Raw genomic sequence first — 19,808 nt, 5'->3', positions numbered from 1 at the left:
TTGGTAATCTCATTTCCCCTGCCTCCCTGGCCTAGTCTACTTCCATCAGTTACTAACATACTTGTTTTTTACCTGTAAAATCTCTAGAATTTGAATAAATGATATTGTATACTATATACTTTTTGGCCTAGTGTTTTGTTTTCCTGAGTGTATTTTGAGATTCATCTATGCTATTGCAGGTATAGAGAGTTCATTCTTCTTCATTGCCCAGTAGTATGAAAGTGCCACAAATTGATCATTGATTCATCTGTTGAAAGGCCCTTGACTTATTCAAATTGTAGATTGGAGTAAATTGGTATAAACATTTGTATACCCTTCACATAGACATGCACTTTCACTTCTCTTGGGAAAACACTTAAGTGTTGAATGACTTTACCATATGGTGGGTAACTTAAAAATATGCTAAATGGTTTTTCAAAAGGGTTGTACTATTTTACATTCTGACAAGCAGAATACAAGATTTCCCATTGTTCTTTTATTTTTTTGCTAACACCCAGTGTGGTCATTCTTTTTAAATTAAGCCTTTCTTTTTTTTAAAATTTTTTTTAAAAAATATATTTTATTGATTATACCATTACAGTTGTTCTATTCCCCCCTTCATTTCCCTCCACCCGCACACTCCCTCCCCCACCCTTCTCCCCCCTTAGTTTATATCCACGTGTCTCAAGTTCTTTAGATTCTATATTTCCCCCGCTATTCTCGCCCTCCCCCTATCTATTTTCTACCTACCATCTATGCTATTTTCTGTGCCTTCTCCCCCCTTCTCCTCCTCCCACCCCCCTGTTTCTAACCCTCCATGTGTTCTTCATTTCTATGGTTCCACTCCTGATCTAGCTGTCCTCTTGGTTTGCTTTTGTTTTAGGTGTGGTTGTTAATAACTGTGTGTTTGCTGTCCTTCCACTGTTAATATTTTTCATCATCTCTTTCTTATATAAGTCCCTTTAGCATTTCATATAATAAGGGCTTGGTGATGATGAACTCCTTGAACTTGACCTTATCTGAGAAGCACTTTATCTGTCCTTCCATTCTAAATTGAAATTAAGCCTTTCTAATAGGTACATAATGATATCCATTGTTTTGATATGCATTTCCATGTTGACTAGAGGTGCTGAGAACCTTTTCATATGCTTATGTGCCATTCATATATATCCTTGATCAGGTGCATATTCAACAAGTTTGTCTTTTTAAAAATTTGAGTCTTTTGGGGTTTAGACCATTTACATTAATGCAATTATTAACATGGTTAGGAATAAAAGCTGCTATTTTACTTGTCTGGGTTCTTTTAGTTCCATTTCTTCACCTTTTCTTATTCCTTTTCAATTAATAGATATATTTTAGTATTTCATTTTATGTCCATTGTTGGATTACTAGAAACAATGCACCTCTTTAGTTCACAGTCTGCCGTCAGGTGACAGTATGCACTGTCATGTGTATTACAAGGACTTCATGTTATACTTCTGTTTCTACTCCATCCCAGCCTTTATGCTGTTGTTTTCATATATTTTATTTTTGCGTATTATTCTATATACTCAAGACCTCACTGTTTTTATTTTTGCTTAAAAGGCATTTTAAAAAGAGATTCGAATAATTAGAAAAGAATAATATACCTCAACTCATTCAGTTACCATTTTTGTTGGTCTACACTATTTTGTGCAGATTAATATTTCCATCTAGAATTATCTTCTTTCTTCCTAAAGAACTTCCTTGCCATTTCTTGTAGAAAATATGTTTTTATTACTCATTTATTTTTAAAGATATTTTTACTGGTACCAAATTGTAGTTTACTTGTTTAGTAACTTAAAGATGTTTGGCTGCCGTCTTCCTGCTTGCTTGTTTCCGGTAAAACTCCTCCTTTTGTACTAGGTAGTGTATCTGTTATCACTGACTTTAATTTTTCATGCAGTTTATTTATTTTTTCACTGCTTTTAGGAAATTTGTTTATCATGTACTTTGCATAGTTTTATTCATGTTTCTTGTGTTTAGGGATTGTTAAGCATCTCAGATCTGTGGGTTTAATTGTTTTCATCAACTTAGGATGACTCTTTCAATTAAAAAAAACTTTCAACCACAGTCAACATTCAGCATTATGTTAGTTTTAGGTGTACAGCACAGTGGTTAAACATTTACATAACTCACAAAGTGATCCCTCTGGTACATCTACTAACCGCCCCCACAGTGTACACAGTTATTACACTATTGTTCACTGTATTCCCTTTGCTGTACTTTACATCTCTCTGACTATTTTATAACTGCCAATTTATGCTTTTTAATCCCTTCTATAAACATTATATTCTTCAAATATTTTTCATCCCCTTGGTATGCAATGGGTCCTAAGTAATTTAGGACACTTGAAGTTGTGCTATTATTCACTGATAATGTGTCAGTGTTTCTTCAGATTTTTTTTTCTGTTTAATTTTATATAGTTTCTATAAAAGTTTCTGTTTTCAAGTTCACTAATGTTTGCTTCTGAAATATCTTGTCTCTCTTTAATACAATTCAGTGTATTTTTTATCTTAAACATTGGGGATTTTGAACATATACAATACATACGGAAAACAATGACTTATTATTTTCTGCTAATTATAAATCCATGTAAGTCTAAGCCAATTCAAATATTTCGTTTTTCTCCTCATTTTGAGTTATGTCTTTTTCTTCTCATTATTCTTTGTAATACTTTTTTTAAGATATTAAACATAAATTTATCTTATTCAATTCTGGGCATTCATATAAGAGGGGAGAACAAATAAAATGGAATTACCTGCTGGGGGGCAGGGCCCCAGGCTTCCCCTTCTAGGTGAGTGTTCTAGGAACCCATCTATATCAGTGTACCAGCTGGCATTGTTGTGAGAGGCTGCACTCAGTTTCATTTAATTTTTTTTGAAGATTTTTTCAACGTGTTTGCCCATTTCATGATGGCTGATTTATGATGGCACCTGCCCATACCATGATGAGTGTTCAGCACTTTTTGACCAAAAATGGCATGACCCCCATGCCCCACCTTCTCTATTCACCTGATTTTACCTTGAGTGACTGTTTTTTTTGTCTGTTTCACCAGAAGAAAACGTCCTCAAATGGAAACATTTTGCCAATGTGGAAGAAGTGAAACAAAAAATAGCAAAAGCACTAAAAGACATCAAAGTCGAGGAGTTCAATAATTGTTGAGTAGTGGCAAAAATGTCTCAATAGGTGCATCAAATGGAGAGTGCTTTGAAGGTGACTGAAGTTGAAACATGTAAGAATGAATACACAATGTTTCATAAGTAAATTTTGGGGTTTTATGCAGGGCATGGCAAAAGTAGATTTACAGCTGTAAGTATGGGAGAGAGTTTATTCTTGTATTGTTATTATGTATTGTATTATTTTCCACATAAGCAGCTGTGAACCTACTTTTGTCAGCCCCTGTATACATTTCAGACACAGATAAATATATCACCTATCATCTATCTATTGATCAATCTATCTAATCTACCATCATCTATTCTTTAGCTTTGTTCTGGGATGCAGATAAGTTACTTGAAAACTTAAGTTTATTCCTTCAATGTTTGCTTTTGAAATTTGTCTCAACCACAGCATCTGGGGATACTTATTTTCCACCACTTAAGAAAGGTCTTTTCGAGGACGCTTCCCAATGTTCCATGAATTATGAGGTGTTTCATGCTGGCCCCTGTGTGAGTTCTGGGTATAGTTCCTTCCTCAACTTTAGTTAGTGTCCTCACACATGGACTGATTAGTATTCTGAGGAATACGCAAGGGAATCTTTAGAATGTTTGGGATTTTCTCTGTGTGCTGCTCTTTCTCTGTTAGTCTACCTCACTGGCCTCCCACAACTGGAAGCTTCATCCTAAACTCAGACCACCCACCAGGCTCCCCCTGAGTTCCCTGGTTCTGCAGTGCAGACTGGAACCCTCTCCATGCAGTGAGTGTCTCCACGCAGTAAGGGAGGCAGTTTTAAGGTTCACCTCACTTGCTTCCTTTTGATTCAGTAACACCATCTTTCATTCCCCAATGAGCCCTGTTTTGAAAACAATCCTTGCACAGATTTGGCCTAGATTTTTGGTTGTTTCAGGAGCAATATTAAACCTCATCTCTGTTACTCTATCTTGACCAAGGGTAGAATCCTTAGTGTCCTGTTATTATTGTGCTATTTTGATATCTAGCTTATTTATACCACTGTAGTTTGTAGGATAAAAATTTTTGGAACTATGCTATACCACTATTTTGCAAATTTGAGATAAAATGCACTAAATGTATGTGAAAAATGTATTCTGTTCCAACAGGGTAAAAATGATACTGAAATACCAGTTGGTTCAGTTTTCTTAAATATTGTATTTTAGATCTGTAATATCCTCCTAATTCTTGCTGGTTCTTCTATCAGTTACTGAGGAAAACATGTTAAAGTCTGTGACAAAGATTATACGTTTTTCTATTTTACCTTTCATTCTTTAATTTTTAAATACGCTTTAAGCTATGCTGGTAGGTACATATTCAAAATTTATAACTGAGTTATCTATATGACCTCTTTAGCTTTATGAAATTCACCCTTTTCCACTTATAATGCTAATTTATTGCCTGATATCTACTTTTTCTGATAATAATATTAGAAAAGCACATGACCTTCATTTTGGTTAATATTTGCATGAATATTAATTTTCATTCAGAGCATGGCAAGGGGCATTTCCACCTAACCCCAGATTTTTACAATGAGCAGTCTGTGGTTTTGGGCTTCCTAGGAATTAGACAAGACTTTTTCCCAGCTACCCTCAGTTTAAAATTCTTCTAACCCAGTTGGAAGAATTACCTCAGTTTCACAGTTGTCAGAATTACCTCACCTGTGCCTACTTCTGTTCCTTCTTTGCCATTAATGAAACCATTCCTGTGATATTATATATTCTTTGCATTTCTAATTCTACTTTGGCATCTTATTTCTAGAGAAATCAAATTGATGAAGTTGCTCTGGCTGGCGTAGCTCAGTGGGTTGAACACAGGCCTGCGAACCAGAGGATTGCGGTTCAATTCCCAGTCAGGGCGCATGCCTGGGTTGCAGGCCAGTTCCCTGCAGGCCAACTCCCAGCAGGGGACGCACAAAAGGCAGCCATACTTTGATGTTTCTCTCCCTCCCTCCTTCCCCTCTAAATGTAAATTAAAAAAAAACAAAAAAACAAATTGATGAAGTTGATTATATAAAACTTGAAATTCCTCCTAATGTGATTCTGATTCCTACAATATGATGTATAGATAGCACTTTTTATTAATTAGTAGTAAAAAAGACTTTAAAATGAATTTGGTGAATTAATTGATGATTATAAATAACTAAAAACAAAATCTAATAATATTTTCCAGGTAGAAAAAAATGAGAAAAAAATCTCATTTGCATATTAATAGCCAATATTCAAAGGCTGGTCAGGTAGTCAGCAAGAGGTGGCAGGTCCACTCAAAATAGCCTGCATTTAAATAATTTATTGGTGTTAACACAATGTATTAAAATACCAACTGGTATTTCAGTATCATTTTTACCCTGTTGGAACAGAATACATTTTTCACATACATTTAGTGCATTTTATCTCAAATTTACAAAATGATGGTATAGCATAGTTCCAAAAAATTTTTATCCTACGAACTACAGTGGTGTAAATAAGCTAGATATCAAAATAGCAAAATAATAACGGGACACTAAGGATTCTACTGTTGGTCAAGAAGAAATAATTTATTTTATATATACAGTAAAAAAATAGAAAATAGTCCCAAATAGTTTGCAAGTTGTTTTTAAAAGTAGAATTTCTTATATTTACAGTAGAAATCATTTGAGGTAGTACTTTTCAAAAGAAAAAAATTAAAATATTTTGAACAAATAAGAATTTCTTTTTATAAAAATTACATACACCAGAAGACTTAGAATTAATTCTTCACATCTCTGTAGCTTTCTTCTCAGGTCTTTGTGAACCCCAGTCAATCAGATACCTTTGTTCCTGTTTCTCTTCACCATCTCTTCATTAGCTGTTCAGCAAAGAGTGATCACAACCCCTTAGTCCTTAATATTCGGTGCTGATGGCAAATGCCGTTAAGCATCATATTTTTAAAGATTAAAAATAGACTAAACAATCATTTTTGATAATGTATATTTTTTGTAAATGCGTGGTTATTTACAAATCATTCATTGTTTTAGATACTAACTCAATAGAAATAGCTTTGCAAGAGCAATGCATTAGAGAAGGCAGGAAGGCTATGTTAAAACTGTGGTCTACCTTTAAAAATTGTAGATTTAGACATAAACTTGTACTGCATAACAAAAAATGAGATAGAAAGATCATATAATCTTAGAAAATGAGAAGATTCATTTTAAGGTTTCCACAATCTTGTAATTTATGTAAGGATATCAAGTATCTACATATCTGGCATAATTATTTTTTGATATTGCTGTTAGGTTGCATCTTACATAATAAAAACAACCTTAATATATAGAATATCATAATGGAATTTAAAATGCCTTATTTTATATTATATAGGACTGGCTGATATGCAGTAGAATCAGAAGCCAGAAGAGTAAATGCCACAAGTGGTGTGTTCCCTCTGGTGGGCAAGGGATAGTAAAAATCTGTTTAAATAAAGGATTTAGTGATGATGAAGCCCACTGCTAATTACATTGTCAACAAATTGCAGCTGGTATTCAGAGACTGGTTTGCCATAATTACATCTCTCCCAGAAGAGACATTATAAGAATTAAATTAAAAAAACTGTAACCCAAATTCCCTGGGTGTTTTCGGTTTTGTATGTTGTCATATGAACAGTATAATTTTGTGCTTTTTAATTGTCTTTGGCCTGCTCTTTCTCTATAAACATACTTGAAAGTATTTATGAAATCCCAGAGCCTAATCACGAGTGTTCGCAAACAAGTCAGAGCCTGCTGGGGGCACCACAGTGCCATTCCTATTGTGATTGCCCACCACTGTCCACTGAGACTCATCATTCCTGCCATCACCTGCTACAACTTAACCAGGCACAAGTGACTTCACAATGTCATTAGAACTTCAGTTAGTGAAAAGAATGCAAATCTTCATATTGCTTGTCCTATTCCATCACTAAAGAGCTTTAAAGGGCTACCTGAACTGTAACCTAACACAACCTCGATGTCTCTGACTGCCATGGTTTCCCTACCACGATCCTTCAACAGGGCCAGCTAGAGACCAGCTTCTTGTTTCCATGGTTTTCCTCCTATCTCCAACAAAGCAAACATCCAGGCACTGAACTTTTTCTTTTATCTCAAAGCAAAAGGGGACACAAAAAATACACCTTTCTCTGAAGTACTTATAATGCTGCCAGATACAGTTGAACTGGCTGGGCAAAGAGAAGGATGCCCACAATACCAAGTATGTGAAGCACCTACCCCAACACGTACAAAACAAACATGGCAGCTTAAAACAACAGATTTTAGTCTCACACTTCTGAAGGCTGGAAGTCTGAAATCAAGGAGTCTGTAGGACTCTGTTCCCTCTAAAGGTTCTGGAGGGGGATATTTCTTTTTTTTTTCTTATATAAGGCTAAATTTGCAGGTTCTAAGGGTTAAGGCTTGGGTATATCTTTTGGAGGGCTACTATTCTGTGATAGCCTCCAATCTCTCTCATCTCTTTGTTCTCCTTTTTCATGTAAACCCTGTAATCTAAAATCACAACTCGTGATGAAAGGCCAGAGAGATGCACGCATCTTCCATATAGGCATTTAAGCATTCAATCTTTTTGCTTTAATTGACCATTTCTAGTGAACACCTTCAATTCTCTGTGGAATCACAATTTGATAACCAAAAAAGTCTGTATATTTTCAACTATTTTCTAAAAAATATCATTATATACCAAAATAGTGAATGTTTACCTCTGGCTGCTGGGTTGTGATTTCCTTTCCCTGCCCCTATATAGCACTAGCTTGACTTTAAGAAACAAATGACCTTTATGATCAATACACTAAACACCTGGTACCATAAGAAATCTGTTAAAAATAAAATACATATTTAAAAACTGATATTCAAAAATATTAGTTAGTTATCTTAAGAAATCTCTACAAGTTTTGGTTTTCTGTGGCAGATGATGCAATAGCAAATTATTTAGGGTTTATAGTTCCACTCAAATGGTGCCTAGAGAAAGCCTTTTTTCCCTTTTTCCTCAATATAGGAAATAAGATATCTAGTTCTAATTTCAGCTTTAGCTGAGCAAATATTAGTGTTTTTCTCATCCAAAAGACTATTGTTTCCATTTTAGCAGTTAGTCAAATGTTATGATTACTTTTTAAAGAGAAAGTATCCAAAGTAACAGTCACAGTTCTTTGACCACACGGCCTGTCCCGATCCCCAAGGTGCTGGAAACCTCCGTCGGGGGGAACGTGAGCTGCTGTTTCTAGATCACTCTAGAGCCTGGGTGTGGGGGCTCGGCTCAGGGTGAGGTAATACCTCACAAATGTCTCTTACTAAAATTCAAGTTTTTTCTTTTGATCAGCATTCACCTGGTCAGCATAAACTATTACTTTCCACAAAAACCCATATTGTACAATTACATCTGTATTGAGTGTATCACCTAGACAGTTTCCTAGAGAGAGGCAAAGCATTCTGTAACTCCAGGATTAGGTGGAGGTGATGGTTGGGCTGCAAAGCATTTTGACTATACTAACAGCCACTGGATTGTATGCCCTAAGGTGGTTAAAATGATCATTTTTATGTTATGTGAGTTTCATCTCAGTGAAAGGATTTTTCTAATCCTGGAAAATATAATTGTTACATTCTTTTCCTTAGCAATTACATATTGTTTGTTCCCCTATACTTACTTTTTTTATCCTCACTTGAGGACATGTTCATTAATTTTTTTAAGGAGAAGGGAAGAGAGGGAGAGACAGAGTAAGCAAAACATTGATGTGAGAGAGAAATATCAATTGATTGCCTCTCGTATACTCCCCAGCCAACCAGAGACCACAGCAAACCTGCAACCTAGGCATGTGTCCTGACCTGGAATTGAACCTGCAACCTTTTGGTTACAGGATGACACTCCAACCAACTGAGCCACACTGGCCAGGTGCTCTATACTTACCTTAAATTGCATACAGACTGCCCCTTATTCATTTATTCCATTAGTTAAACAAATATTTATTAAATACCTATTACTTGACAAGTGATATTCTATTCATTGGGCCTTCAGCAGTGACACAACAAATTGAGGTCTTCATGGACTTTTGAACCTAATGGGAGAAGAAAACCAATAACATGTAATAAAAAATTAAATGAAGTGTCTAAGTTATATTTTATTTTCCCTTCCTCATAGAAATGCTTTTTCTTATTTTCCTTCTTCTTTGCACCTACAAACAAATGCATACACGCAAACACGTATGAGAATACACAAACACGTATGAGAATACACAAACATGCAAGCATGCATAAACTCACAGGACTTTAGTTAGGTATCATATTGTGGTTGATGGACCTGAGAAAAAAATGATATCCAGGGTTACAGTCTCTGTTATCTTATGCCAGAGATAATTTCCTTCTATGCGACTTATTTTCTCATGACATTCTCTGAAATGTATTTCTTCCTGGAAAAATAAATATATTGTAGTGGATAAAAGAACAGGAGCATATGAATTGAGCAGATGACTGGGCAGACTATTTTTTGTGACTGGTTTCAACTTTGAAAGTGTAAACTACAATGTATAAAGTCACTGTCAAGAATATTATTACTGTAATTCTTTAACATTACAATATCATCAAATTACATCTTAAAGGGATAAGCTTTAAATTCTGTGTCATTTGTGAAAATATGTATCCAAACTGTTACACCCACAAAATCAATAAATGTTTAATTCCTCAGCAGTGCAAATTATCACACTTCAAAGTTGAATAATTTATGTTGTTCTAATTTGGGGGGTTTTGAAAGGAATTGTTTTGGAGGTCAGTTATAAGTTATATAATGAGACATGGTGCAGAAATCTTGAAAAGTGATCGCAAGCGTCTTGCAATTAGAGCAGACTTATAAGAAAGGGTTTTCCTACTCTGTGCTGACACTGTTCTCTCCCGAGGCACAGTGGTCAGGTGCTGGGCCCTCGCCTGAGGAGGGGCCGGGTGCAGCGATGACCACAGGTGGTGGTGGAAGGAGTCAAGAAACCCCATTTCCCTCCCCACTTTCCTCTCCACTGGGAGACAGGCCCACAAGTTGAGAACTGTCTGCCATTCCAACTTTGGACTGACCTTGCCAGGTCTGCAGAATAACTGTGGTGGCCCCAGCTCTTCCTTCTGCTAGAGGAGAACCGGTCTTATGAGCCAGACTCACTTTTCCGATGGGTTAGGGCCCAGGGTATTCAACAGTATACCTTCAATCTCGGTCAAGATAAATTCACTTGTAATTAAATCAGAAAAAAATCATAAATAAGAATGAAAGAGCCTTCTTAGTTCTGATTTTACTTCCACCTTTCCCCAAATTTCCCTTTGATCTTCATTATTATGCTCATCTTATTTATATTTTAAAAAATTATTTTTAGACTGTCATGGTAATCTCCATAACATCTTGTCATTCCTGGTAAAAGAAATAGTTTAATATGTTTTTTCTTTACCCCTCCCACAAAAAATAAGAAAATAAATAAATATAGATATTATGCCCTGGCTGATGTAGCTCAGTGGATTGAGCGCGGGCTGCGAACCAAAAGGTCACAGGTTCGATTCCCAGTCAGGGCACATGCCTGGGTTGCAGGCCAGGTCCCCAGTGGGGGCCACAGTAGAGGCAACCACACATTGGTGTTTCTCTCTCTCTCTTTCTCCCTCCCTTCCCCTCTCTAAAAATAAATAAATAAAAATCTTTAAAAATATTAAAAATATATAGATATTATGCCAGAATATTTTTTACATGCTAAGATTACTACTTTTGCAAAGAATTGGGTAAACACACTACTAGAAACTAAGCTGGAGCTAGCGATGGAATCGGATTTTCATCCGATTCTCAGCTGGTTGTCTCCTTTCCTACCACCGTAGTGTTCCTAATCAATAGCAATGGCTGCTAGCTGCAGTTTAGAGTTGAAAAAATCAATTTTTTCTTTCTAACAGCAAGAACACTGTATCGTTTAAAAATGCAGTCAATTAGTTTAATATCTTTGCTTTTATTTAGCTGAAAGTACTTGCAGTACCACTTGGCTATTTTTCCTAAAACACCAGGAAAGTCAAGATGTTCTACAAGGAACAGAAATGAATGTCCTGATTCAAACCAAGCATCCAAAATATTTTCTCTTCCTTTAGAAGTTGCTGAGGTTCTATCATTGTATTAGTTTCCTGGGGCTGTCTTAACAAATCAGCACAAATGGAGTGAAATAAAACAAAAGAAATTTACTGTATTACTGTCTGGAGGCTAGACATGTAACACCAAGGAGCCAGCAGGGCAGAACTCCCTGGGAAAGTTCTGGGCAGAATCCTCCCTTCCTGTTCTCTGACTCCAGCGTGTCCAGTGGTCCTCACTGAGCCTTGACTTGCAGAGATGCACCCCTCGAACCTCTGCCTTGTGGTCACATGGCCTTGTTCCTGGGTGACCGCATGTTCTTCTCTTCTCATAAGGACACCAGTCACTGGATTTAGGGCCCACATGAACCCAGTATGAGCTGGTCTTAACTCAATTATTAACACAAAAAAACTCTTGTTTGATTTTTAAGTAGCATCCTGCTCTGAGATTCTGGTAGATAAGAATTTTTGAGGGAAAATAGTTAACCCACTACAGATCCCAAGGTACGTCCAAGAAACAGTAAATCTAGTTGCCATGGAATGAAGAATAATAAGCAAATTTCTGGTCCTCCATGTGGGAAAGTGTGCCCACCTGTTGGGAGTAACTTCGACATCAAAAGGAAATATAATCTTCAACACAAAAGTCATGGGAAATATTCACTTGTGCCTGAAGACATAACGGGAAAACTTTATTCTGTCAGCATTTGACAGAGGTTTAATATTAAAATATATTGAATTAATTACTAATGTAGTAAAAATGGTTTAGTATCTATATATACCGTATTCACCTTTGAAAGCACAACAGTTTGGATACCCATTATTTGCACATATATTTTCTTTTAATCCTGTTCTTTGTCTAATTGTTTTACAAATAGCCCCATTGCTAAAAATTGTATGGTTATTCAAGTCCTTACAAAGGAATTCCAAGGAAAGCACACAGTAGAGAACTTCACTCTTCCCAGAATTTAAAAATATTCAAATTGGTATCATCAAAAGTAAAAAAACAAGTTTTCAAAACAAAACAAAACAAAACAAAACAAAACAAAACAAAACAAAAACGAGTCTTGGCTCCAAAAATCCTCTAGCCATTTGTCAAAGTGATATAGGTTATTTACTGCAGAAAATGTAAAGCAATATGATTCTCGAAATTATGTAAATGCACATTTTCCCTTCTGCAATACCTCAGTAAATAAACATTTTTAATAGAATTTTTAAAAATTATTTTATCATTGTTTAACTACAGTTGTCTGTATTTTCTCCCCACCCCTCACCCCCCAACCCCTACAGACCCACCTCCCTCCCTTGCTTCCACCCTCCCCCTTGGTTTTGTCCATGTGTCCTTTATAGTAGGTCCTGAAAACCCTTCTCCCTCCGTCCCCTTCCCCCTCCCCTCTGGCTATTGTTAGATTGTTCTTATTTTCGATGACTCTGGTTATACTTCATTTGCTTTTTTTTTTTTTGTCAATTATCTTCCAGTTAAAGGTGAGATCATACGGTATTTGTTCCTCACTGCCTGGTTTATTTCACTTAGAAAAATGCCCTCCAATTCCATCCATGCTGTCCCAAAGGGTATAAGCTTCTTCTTTCTCTCTGCTGAGTAGAATTCCATTGTGTAAAAGTCTCATAGTTTTTTGATCCACTCATTTGCTAATGGGCGCTTAGGTTGCTTCCAGCACTTGGCTATTGTAAATTGTGCTGCTGTGAACATTGGGTGCATAGGTTCTTTTGGANTTAGATTGTTCTTATTTTCGATGACTCTGGTTATACTTCATTTGCTTTTTTTTTTTTTGTCAATTATCTTCCAGTTAAAGGTGAGATCATACGGTATTTGTTCCTCACTGCCTGGTTTATTTCACTTAGAAAAATGCCCTCCAATTCCATCCATGCCGTCCCAAAGGGTATAAGCTTCTTCTTTCTCTCTGCTGAGTAGAATTCCATTGTGTAAAAGTCTCATAGTTTTTTGATCCACTCATTTGCTAATGAGCACTTAGGTTGCTTCCGGCACTTGGCTATTGTAAATTGTGCTGCTGTGAACATTGGGTGCATAGGTTCTTTTGGATTGGTGTTTCAGAGCTCCTAGGGTATAATCCCAGCGGCAGAATTGTTGGATCAAAAAGCAGTTCCATCTTTAGTTTTCTGATGAAATTCTATACTGTTTTCCACAGTGGCTGCCCCAGTCTGCATTCCCACCAAGAGTGCTCTAGGTTCCCTTTTCTCCGCATCCTCTCCAACACTTGTTTGTTGATTTGTTTATGTTGGCCATTCTGTTGGGTGTGAGGTGATATCTCATTGTGGTTTTAATTGGCATCTCTCTGATGGCTAGTGATGCTGAGCATCTTTTCATGTGTTTCTGGGTCCTCTGTATGTCCTCCTTAGAGAAGTGTCTGTTCAAGTCTTTTGCCGATTTTTAAATTTTTTTTGTCTTTCTGGAGTGGAGTTGTGTGAGTTCTTTATATATTTTGGAGATCAATCCCTTGTATGAGGTGTCACTGGCAAATGTGTTTTTCCATATGGTTGGCTCTCTTTTCATTTTAGTGCTGTTTTCTTTAGCCGTGCAGAAGCTTTTTAATTTGATGAGGTCCCACTTGTTTATTCTTTTCTTTATATCCCTTGCTTTCGGGGACATATCTGTAAAGATGTTGCTGTGTGGAATGTCTGAGATTTTCCTGCCAATGTTTTCCTCTAGGACTTTTATGGTGTCATGACTTATATTTAAGTCTTTTATCCACCTTGAATTTATTTTTGTGTATGGTGTAAGCTGTTAGTAAAGTACATTGCTACTTTAACAGGGATTGTATTGAATCTATAAGTCACTTTGGGTAGTATGGCCATTTTGATAATGCTAACTCTTCCAGTCCATGAGCATGGTACATGCTTGCATTTGTTTGTGTCTTTCTTAATTTCTGTCTTCAGTGTTGTGTAGTTTTCTGAGTACAGCTCTTTTACCTCCTTGGTTAGGTTTATTCCTAGGTACTTCATTTTTCTTGTTGCTATATTAAATGGGATTCTTTTTCCCTGATTTCTTTTTCTGATGTTTCATTATTGGCATACAAAAATATCTTTGATTTCTGAGTACTGACTTTGTATCCAGCTATTTTGCCAAATCCATTTATTAGGTTGAGTAGATTTTTGGTGGGGTCTATAGGGTTTTCTATGTCCACTATCATGTCATCTGCAAAGAGTGACAGTTTTGTCCCCTCGTTCTGGATTTGGATGCCTTTTATTTCCTCTCCTTGTCTGATCGCTGTGACTATGACATCCAATCCTATGTTGAGTAGGAGTGGTGAAAGTGGGCATCCTTGTCTTGCTCCTGATCTTAGTGGGAAAGGAAATAAAGGTTTCCGTGACATCCACTGGCACATATAATTTTTTTCCATGTTTCTGGAGGATAACAACTTCAATAGCAACCACAAAATGCTCACTTGCTGTATTTTTCTAAGATCAGTTGAAATCAGATTCCCAGGCCTTACTGTTCAGTGTGGAAACCCGATTCCCCTCTCCCTATCCCTGCGTATGCAGGGGGCTGAGGGCTTGGCAGGGTCCAGAAGATACTTGGAATTTCTTCTGCTTGTTGGCACCACTTCTGTTGTTTTTCTCAAAGAACCAGCTCTTGGTTTCATTAATTTTCTCTATGTTTTCCCTTTCCTTGAGTTTCCATGACTTCCTTATTAATGCTTACTTATGGTTTTATTTGTTCCTTTTCTCCCATTACCCTCATTTCTTAAGGAGGATGACGAGTTCATTGACTTTATCTACTTCTTTGTTTCTAACACTGCTATTTAAGGCTATAATATGTCCTCTAAGTAATGGCTTAGAACCCAACAATTTTTGATGCATGGTGTTTTTATTTTCATTTAGTTCCAAATTTGTTCTAATTTTTAAATGAATGCATAGTGAAAGCCTGATACACTTGTAGAATTGGTGAGATGTTAGGATCTTGTTTCCGTTGCACGTGGTTTGTTGCAATATTCTCAGCTTATTGGGTTCCAAAAAAATTTCCTCTCTAAACCACCTTTCTAATTTCTGTTTCATTGTAAGACGTGAGTGAGTTGCTGGGACAGTGATCTTTTAACATCCATTTTGATCTTTTTCATCCATCCAGTTTAGTGACTTAGTGTGTGTGTCATATTATTCTCTCATTTAAGAAATGAGGTAGCTGAAAAGTAAAGATGCTGGATGACTTGAGCAGGATCATTCAACATGCCTTGACATACAGGCATATTGCACCATTATGTGCACAATGCCTTTAATGCAGATGTTCTTTGCAAACTTTTCCATTGAAGTGCATCCTGAGGCAAAGTGTGAATTTCTAGTGGGGTTGGGGAGGGGTTGGGGAGAGGTTCAGGCGAGGTCTAAGGCACTACCAGTGAAGCTCATCTTTGTCTTGTGCATTTATAATGCGACTCCCCAATATTGTTATACATGGTACTGCTCTGTTTTGTGCTGTTTTGCTAAGAAAATTTTTAATAAAGTTAACATTCCAGGATGATATGCTTCATACCTCCCACCTCACCTCAGCCGTGGTTGCACCTGCTCACAACACCAGCTTTGTGTCCTCAGGGTAGAGCCACCGAAGGAGGTCACTAGACACAGATTTTAAAGGTCACCATGACAGTACAGTGTTCTTGAAAATTGTCAGTAAACTTTTTATTTAAAAATATGACTAGTGGAATGAAATGATGCAGATTCATTAAGTATATCTAAGACTAGATATAATTATTTATTTTTCATAAATAACCACCTTAGAATAATTTAGAATTTAATTTGCAACTTTAGTGTTTAATTCTTTGGTTAACAAATCATTAGCACTATAAATCTTTGTAGTTGTAAATGACAAAACAAAAACAGTTTTATACTGGTTTTGAAAAAACGCTTTATTTTACCTTTTTATTTGAAAGACTTTCTTATTTGGTTTAGAAATCCAGGTTAACAGTATTTTTGTTTTGGTTTTAAATTACAACATTGTAAGATTCTTCTTCACTGGTAAGAACACCTTCCAGTGAGCACTGTTTCCACCACAAAGCGTGCAGCTTGCTTACTGAGCTCGTACCTCTGTACTGTGTCGTTCTCGGCTGGAGCCTTTTAAGATGATTGCTGTCATTTGTTTTAAGCAAATATTAATTCCCTTTGTTTTTTTTTTTAATTTCTTCAGTGTGAGGTTCATTGATCTTCTTAGATGTGTGGATTGCAGTGTTTACCAAGTTTGGGTAATTTTCAGACATTATTTATTCAAATATATTTTCTATTGTGTTCTCCCTCCTCCAACAGCTCCAGTTACACACTTACTGGCCATTTGAATTTGTCCACAGTTAATGCTGGGATCAAATTTTTATTGTATAGTTCCTTTTCCTGCTTTTCATTTTGGACAGTTTCTATTGCCATGTCTGCTGTTTCACTAATCTGTTTCACTGGCGGCATTATGGGAGTGGAGAGCAAAAGTAGGTTTAGAGTTGTATGTGAAAAACAGAGTTTACTATTGTATTATCACTTATTAATTATTGTCTTGTTTTCCATGTGAACTGTAAACCTCCTTTTGCTGAACCCTGTATCTGCTTTCGGTAATTTTTATCTGACACTTAAGCTCTTTTATGTTCCCCACTTTGCTACTTAGCAGGCTCATTCTTTCCTCTGACTTATAATTATTATAATTTTTAAAAATTCCATTGTTTATAACTGTCATTTGTGTCATTTTGGGGGCTTTTCCTATTGATTGATTTTCATTCTTATGGATTTATTTTCTTCTTTGAATTTTTGGTTATCTTTGATTGAATAACAGACTTTGTGAATTTCCAGATCCAGAGTTGTTCTGGGATGCAGTTATTTGAAAATTATTTTACATTATTTAAAAAATACTTTATTTATTTGAGAGAGGAAGCAGGGAAGGAGAGGGGAAAATACTGATTGTTGTTGTTCTGCTTATTTATGCATTTATTGGTTGATTCCTGTGTATATGTCCCAACTGGGCATCAAACCCTCAACCTTGACATATTGGGACAATGACCTAAACAACTGAGCTACCCAGCCAACTAAGGTTTTGATTTCAAGAAATTTGTAGAAATAAATCTTTTATATTCTCCGATATTTGCAACAAATGTCCTTTCATAAGGGATATGAAATCTGATATTTCAGACTGAAAAGGACACACACGGATTTTGCTATTGGGAAATCACACTTTACACTAAACACTGAATGCATATTCGAATGCTTTTAAAATAAGCCTATTAGGAAATGGAGAGATATTTCACCTCACCCTGCAGGTTATCCTCTGAGCAGTCCACCCCTATCGAGTGAATTTCCCAGTGTGCGGTTCAGCGCCCTCCGGTGGTCTTTTGATAAAACTTCAGTGTAGAACACATAAGGCAGCATCTTCCAGGTCCCTCCTGTTTCCTGTCCTGCAAGCAGCTGGGTCAATTTGCAGAAAAGAAAATAAACACGTGCTCTCAGAAAAAAAAAAAGCAAACTTTTCTAAACATTAGGACAATATATTTAAATCTAAATTCTAAGTTTTTTTGGAGGTGATGGATATTTTTATTACCTTTATGGTGGTGGTAACATGGGGATATACACATATCCAAACTCACTAAATTTATACATTATTTATGTATGTTTTTTTGTAAACCAACTATGCCTCAATAAAGCTAAAAGTGCTAAATTTTATGGTGAGGAGTATTATGAAATTAAAAGTTGTATTATTTTTATTACTGACTGATGCTAAGTAAACACATTCACTTTAAATGAAATACCAACAGTGTTAATGTCCGCAATCTACCTTCTTTTTAGCTGGAGATAAATTACCGTTCACATCAAGGCTGAATCTTTGTTTTCTCATTCTCAACTCCCTAGTATCAATATTTAAAGCAAAGTGTTACTTTCAATTCACCTGACATTTATTGACACTTTCAATTCACCAGACATTTACTAACAGCTGCTTATGTCATTTCATTTTTATGGGATATAAAAAGTAGGTCTCAAATAAATAAGCAAAGATGCAAAAAAATCCATTAAAAGTAACTTTAAACCATATTTGATGTTGATAAGTTTTCTCTGTGTGGAAAAAAAGCCTATTAATACTTCCAGATTTGGCTTCATTAGTGGACATTAAAATAATTTTCTTGACCTGCAAGAAAAATTCAGGAATAGGCAGCAAGGCACGAATATGGAAAGGGTACCTCATTCACCGGCAGTCCAGAAGGTAGACCTTCTACTTCTCAGAAATGTCATTTCCAGTCTGGAATCCCAAGAACCTTCTGTGATCACCTGCCTCCTGGACCAGAAACTATTAGGTCTTTCTGGGTGGCTCATAGGTCAGTTTACATTCCAAGCAGATAATCCAAATTCTCCCTATCTATGAAAATGTGGGCCAATGAACTCCACTTTCTCTTCTATGTCATCTTCTCACCACACCCCGTGTAAGCTAAGAAACATGGACAGTCTGGGTTGTATCCTCAATCTGATGCTTGTTGTAGAAAGATCAGGGAGCTAAGTCTAGTTTCAAACATGCCCTGCACTGTGAGATGCATCCCTACGACGGCTACTGCTCATGCCCACGGCTGGGACCACACACAGAGTCGTTTCTTTCTGTCATCAGAGGCACAGAACTATTCTGCAGGGGCCTTTGACTTCTGTCCAGAAAGCTGTGCTAGTAAAACTTCTGCCTCTAGATCATCATTTGTATAAACAGATATTCGCTTTGTTCAATCTCTAGTTAGGATCATCCCACACATGCAAAGAGACAATCTCTGTGTTCACTTTCTGTGGGTCGTCAACACCCCTTGAGGACTCAAATCTTAATCATTATTGTACCTTTGGGTCTTAGCAGTATGTTACATGTTCGATGGATTAACTAACTGTTCTAGTGAACATAAGAACATGAAGATAAGGCTTTACATTTAAATATTAATAAACCCAATACTATCTGCTTAGCACTTTGAAGGTCACCAAGACGTTTAATTTAAATGACTTAAGTTGGTGTTTACAAAACACCTGACAGGTAGGTAATGTCAACCCTAGTGTCAGCATAACTACTTTAGTCACCTCCATGCACAGTGACCTCAAGTAAGCCACAGCCTAGATCCTCACCTTTCTCAACCCTCTCAATGGTTCAAACATGTCCTTAGCCCAAATCTCAGCTGCAATAACTGCAGTGCCTATATTGTGTGATTCGATTCAGGATTACCTTAAACTTACGGTACCAACCACCTGAAAAACATTGATAAATATTAGGTTAATGAGAAATAGTCATATAAAATACCAATATTAAATAAATATTATTGAGTCATTTTCAGAGTGAATTCTGCCTTAAAAATGTGTTTCCTGAAGAATCAGATAGTATGGTTCAAATTGTTCAAATTATATGCAAGCATATCAATTTCTTAGCAATACACACACTATAAACTTAGGAAATATAGGTTTAAGGTGGAAGAAACAGACAACAATAGGACCCAGGTGGGATTTTCACAGGGGGCTCTGATTGATTTGCAGGTAGTAAAAGGCACCCTGTTAATTAAGCTCAAGAGGACAGTAAGCCAAAGTTTAGGGCTCAGAGTGTCATCTTGAGGCACTGTTTCTGGGTTGAACA

The sequence above is a fragment of the Sturnira hondurensis genome, unplaced genomic scaffold (assembly GCF_014824575.4).
Source record: "Sturnira hondurensis isolate 20B ecotype Veracruz unplaced genomic scaffold, ASM1482457v3 Scaffold0021214, whole genome shotgun sequence".
NCBI lineage: Eukaryota > Metazoa > Chordata > Mammalia > Chiroptera > Phyllostomidae > Sturnira > Sturnira hondurensis.
Note: the sequence above shows the minus strand (reverse complement) of the source record.